The 5,700-nt window shown below is 43.0% G+C and overlaps 1 pseudogene; it reads left to right on the top strand.

The window, feature by feature from the left end:
* The first annotated feature begins 2,190 nt into the window (after nucleotides 1-2,190).
* On the top strand, nucleotides 2,191-4,221 carry LOC113257393 (cationic amino acid transporter 3-like; annotated as a pseudogene).
* Nucleotides 4,222-5,700: the final 1,479 nt, after the last annotated feature.

The following is a 5,700-nucleotide window of genomic DNA, read 5'->3' as shown; positions in this document are numbered from 1 at the left end:
CAGTGACACATGGGGGAAGTCCCAGTGCTAGGAGAGCACATAGGAAGGGCAGCATAAGGGTCAGGGGAGGCTTCCTGGGGAAGCAACTGCTGAGCCGGGAAATGAAAGAGAAGTCGGGGTTAGATCCATGAATGGGCCACGAGGGTATTATAGGGAAGGGAACACAGTGAGTGCCAAATTTCGGGAATCTGGAGCAGAAACTGGGCAGGGGACGAGGCTGCAGGAATCAGCACAGATCAGATTATAAAGGAAGGAAGGATGTGAAGGAAGGACAGTGGGGAACCATGAAGCCTGGTCATGGATCAGGAATACCACAAATAGTGTAGAAAGATTCCATAAGTTAAGAATTGACCCTTCTTATCTATCTTGTGTGCTTGTTGGTAAATCATAACATTGCAACTGGTGAGTGGCAAGTAAGGAGTCTAGATGGATTTGTAGACAGAAGGTCTGGCCCATAACTCCAGGGTTCCGTTTGATTATCTATAGAGAAGACTTTTCAATTTTGACTTGAGCTTTCTGTCTTTAAAAACCTCTGACAACATTTCCTACAATTCTCTCAAAACCAAAGGCTGTGTTGGGAGGAGAGTGGAGGCTGCGTGACTCTGCTTTCTTTGCTCTCCACTTCTCATTTCCTGGGCATTGCTGTGAATTGTGAACAAAGCCTTGTTCCCCTTGAGGAGGGGGCCATTTGAATAGCAGCAGGGGAGAACGGGGATGAGGGAACCACATGCAGGATTCTTTCATTAAGAAAACGTTCAGACAACAGTTTGAATGAGTTAAAAATAACTGCTTGTGAAAAATTCATAGGATGTTACAAGTGAGTGTTTTACTACAAGCTCACAGAGCAGGACAGAATCCCCAGGCCCCTGGCAGCTGACATCACAGATGACACAGGGTGTGTAGAGAGCACAGTGTGGCCAGTGAGGAGATTCTCTGCAGAAGTGAGCTCACCTTCTCTCCTGAAACCCTGAGAGGAGGAGACAGAAGGAATTGCTTAGGTTGTAAGCTCCTGAGCTAGGTGACTTATTTTTCTCCCTATGGATCACATTCTTATAACTGTTCACTTAAAAATCGGAGTGATTTTTTATCTGGTTGCTTTGGGTGAGGTTAATTGAATGCCAGAATTCACAATGTAGCCTTTCTGGCTCCTCTCTCTTTCTAATCAGGGACCATGGGTTGGCTGTTGCACCCAGTTCTCCAGTGTTTCCTTCCCAGACAGTCTGGTCCTCTCCTTCTTTCAGGTGGTTACACCCTTTTCTCCCTCTTCCTCTCTGCTCATTGAGCCCCTGAAGGCCTATGTGGCTAAAGGGAAGGGGCAGACTATAGATTCTTGGCCATCTAAATGGATGTACAGCTGAATGGATGATGCAGAAAATGGAGAAAGTGGCCCAAGTGACATCTAACATAGGCTAGCTGCTGTTGGGGCTAAGGGTTTTAAGACTGAGAGACTGGTATATGTATTTTAAACTCTGATGATACATAAAAAATGGTTCTATAATTGCAATGATGCCCTCTAGTCTATGAATTAATATGTCATTGCTCATGCTCAGGCACTGTGCACATATCCTGCATGTGAATTACATACAGCCCAATACAATCACGCCCTGTTGTGTCTTACCACCTAATTAGTACATGAAGCTACATGACTTATGAACTCAAATGGTATTTGAGTTTCATGTGGTGTGTAAAAAAGAATATTAGTTGTGTATAACACCCAGTGCACCATACACAACTAATGAATCATCGAGCCTTACATCGGAAACCGGGGATGTACTGTATGGTGACTAACATAATATAATAAAAAATCATTATAAAAAAAAAAAGAATACTACAAGCAAAAAAAAAGAAAGGAGAATATTGGGGTGCTTGGGTGGCTCAGTTGGTTGAGTCCGACTCTTGATATCAGCTCAGGTCTTGATCACAGGGTTGTGATTTCGGACCCCATGTTGGGTTCCATGATGGGCATTAAGCCTACTGAAAAATAAAATTTTTAAAAAATCAGAATGTTGGGACGTATTTGGTAGTTTTTCTGCGGGAAAAGCAGGATTGATTTTTCTATGGTGTCTTTTGGTGTCATTTTCTGTATTACATGGGCTGCAACAAGTTACATATGTGTTTTGAGTTTCTGTTGGTTGGTTGAACATCATTGTTCAGTAAATATTTATTGTCTCCTTAGGCATTATGGAAGGATAATATTTACCAGAAGAAATATGGAGCACAAGCTTTGAAGCCTGAGCAAGGGACCTCGGCAGCCCCCATCCAACTTGGCTTAACTCAGCCTCACTGAACCAGATCCAACCCTGTTGGCTCCCTGGGCTTGCTACAGCTCCCTGATCCTTAGAATCCTCTTCAATTCCAGCTAGAATGCTGCGTCAGGCACTTCTCAGGTTTGGTCGAAAGCTCATATGCAGATATTCGCTGGAGGAAGTGTTTGAGTTTGAAACTGGCATAAAACTGAGCACTCTGGATTTAGTGGCCCTGGGTGTGGGCCGCACAGTGGGTGTTGGTGTGTATTTCCTGGCTACTAAGGTGCCAATCAAGCAGGACCATCCATTGTGATCTGCTTTTTTGGTGGCGGGCCTGACTTCACTGTTGGCTGGGCTGTGCTATGCAGAGTTTAGTGACTGGGTTCCCCATCCTGGCTTTGCATATCTCTACACCTATGTCACTGTGGGTGAACTCTGGGGTTTCATCACTGGCTGAAATCTCATTGTCTCCTTTGTTGCTGATGCATTCATTATGATCCAGGTCTGGACCTTAACTCTTGACATCCTGATTGGGAACTGGAATGAGAGCATTTCACGGCATGTTCCCCAAGTCTTGGCAGACAATCTAGGCTACTTTGCCATGGTCCTTCTGTTGTTGCTCACAGAAATTCAAAATCTGAGATATCGTGAGTACTACATAGTTTTCAAACTGATCACATTGGTGAAATTTTTGGTTCTCAGTTTTATCATTATCTTTGGCTTCATTAAGGGAGACCTGCACAACTGGAAGCTCACAGAAGAGGACTACGTAAGGGCTGGACTCAATGACACCTCTTGTTTGGGCTCTCTGGGCTCTGGAGGATTCATGCCTTTTGGCTTCCAGGGGCTTCTCTGAGGATCAGCTGCCTGTTTTTATGCATTTGTAGGTTTCAGCACTATTGTTACTAGAGTCAAAGAATCACATAATCCCCAGTGTTCCATCCCCATGGGCATTGTGGTTTCACTGTTCACATGCTTTTTCTTGTAAATTGGTGTCTCTACGGCACTTACCTTTATGGTGCCTTAGTACCAGCTTCCACCTGGGAGCACCTTGCCTGAGGCATTTCTCCATATTGGCTGGGTCCCTGCCTACTATGTTGTAGCTTTTTCAATTTACTGTAGTCTTTTTCTTGTCACCTATTGGAGGTTTACGTTCCCCATACATCGGGTGATATACATGATGGCGCAGGATGGTCTCCTATTCCCTGTTCTTGCCGGATTCCATATTGGCACATATGGCCGCATTGTAGCCATTGTGATCTTTGGCATTATTGCAGCAACCACAGTATTCTTCTTTGGACTCGCTGATCTTCTGGACCTCATGTCAATTGGAACCCTGATATCTTATTCCCTGGTAACTTTTTGTGTTCTCATCATCAGGCATCTGCCTGAGATGAGAGATGAAAAAATGAAACAGAGGTGCTGGAGGAGAATGGGGGAAATAAAGCGCAAGTGCAGGAGGAGAAGGGACCTGCAGCAGAGAAGCTGACTCTACAGGGACTATTTTTCCCAAGCAGCCCCACCCCGACTACACTCTCTGGCCGGGTTGTCTATGTTTGCTCCTCACTGCTTGCTCTGCTGCTGACTCTCCTCTGCCTGGTGCTGGCCCACTGGCCAGGTCTGCTTTCTGGAGACCCAGGTCCCATCACAGTGGTTGTGTTGCTCCTGGTACTCATCACCGGGATCACTGGGGTCATCTGGAGACAGCCACAGAGCTCCACTCCCCTTCCCTTTAAGGTCCCTGCTCTGCCTCTCCTCCCACTCCTGAGCATCTTTGTGAATGTTTGCCTTATGATGCAGATGACAGCTGGCACCTGGCTGAGATGTGGTGTCTGGATGCTGATTGGGTTTGCTATCGACTTCAGCTATGGGATCCAGCAAAGCCTGGTCACTTTACACTACTTAAGGGCCCAAACTGTAGACCTTGAACTCAGTAGTGTCAATCCATATTTGGCTTGACATCATCACAAGTGAATAGCAGACTGCTTCCCCTACACGGTAATGGGGAGAACTCTAGAGCACATGGAAATCTAGGGCTCCTATGAGATGTTGGTGGGGGAACACTAATAGAGCTCTGTATTTATGGTAGGGTGAAGGATGTATCTTTGCTCTTTGTCCTTTTTTTTTTTTTTAACTTCCTACTTTTCAATTTTGGCTGTAGGTGCTTACTGGATTTTTATAAAATTAGTATTAAAAGAAACTTGAAAAAGTGTTTTCATTTTCTTTGGTTAAATATCTACTAGGGAGGGAGGTGCCTAGCTGGTGGAGTCAGTAGAGCATGACTCTTGCTCTCAGACTGGCGAGTTTGAGCCCCACATTGGCTGTAGAGATTACCGAAGAAAATACGCAGTAGCAGAATTACTGGATCATATGGTAGTTCTGTTTTAAATTTTTTGAGGAAACTCCATACTGTTTTCCATAGTGGTTGCAGCAGTTGACATTCCCACCAAGAGTGCATGAGGGTTCCTTTTTCTCCATATCTTTGGCAACACTTATTTTTCTTGTCTTTTTGATTTTAGCTGTCTTGGCAGGTATAAAGTGATATCTGATTGCAGTTTTAATTTGTATTTCCCTGATGATTAGTGATACTAAGCATCTTTTCATTTGTCTGTTAGCCATCTGTCTTCTTTGGGAAAATATCTATTCAGGTCCTCTGCCCATTTTTTAATTGGAGTTTTTGTGGTATTAAGTTGTGTAAGTTCCTTATGTATTTTGAGTATTAACCCCTTGTTGAAATATCATTTGCAGATATCTTCTCCCATTCACTAGGTTGCCTTTTTTTATTGTTGATAGTTTCCTTCTCTGTGCAAAACCATTTTAGTTACTTGAGTTCGAAAAGGTATATGCACCCCCATGTTTATTGCAGCATTATTTATAATAGCCATGATATGGAAGCAACCCTAGCCCCACTGATAAATTAAAAAAAAATGGACTTGCCATTTGTAACAACATGGATGGCCTCGGTGGGTATAATGCTAATTGAAATATGTAAGCCTGAGAAAAACAAATGCCATATGTCTTCACTCTTATGTAGAATTTAAGAATTAAAAAAACTTCAGAAGAAAAAAAAAGACAAAACAAAAATGAAAAAAAAAAAAAACAAAACCCAGACTCCTAAATATAGGGAAGAAACTGGTGGTTGCCAAAGGGGAGATGTATAGGGGAATGGGTGATTTAAATAAAGGGAAATAAGAGTACATAATCTTGATGAGCACTGAGAAATATGGGGAATTATTGAATCATTGTATTGTACACCTAAGAGTAACATAACAATACTGTATGTTCATTATATTTCTGTAAATAAACTGGAGAAAGACCAAAAAAAGATGACATAGGGCTCTGGCACTTAAGAAGCTGATGTTCTAACAGAAGGGGTAAAGCATAGCTATAACACAAAGTAGAAAGTGTTGTCGTAGGAAGTATACAAATATAGTGTCTTGGGAATTCAAGTGGA

The sequence above is a fragment of the Ursus arctos genome, unplaced genomic scaffold (assembly GCF_023065955.2).
Source record: "Ursus arctos isolate Adak ecotype North America unplaced genomic scaffold, UrsArc2.0 scaffold_26, whole genome shotgun sequence".
Taxonomy (NCBI): Eukaryota; Metazoa; Chordata; class Mammalia; order Carnivora; family Ursidae; genus Ursus; species Ursus arctos.
Note: the sequence above shows the minus strand (reverse complement) of the source record. Positions and strands in the feature narration are given on the sequence as shown.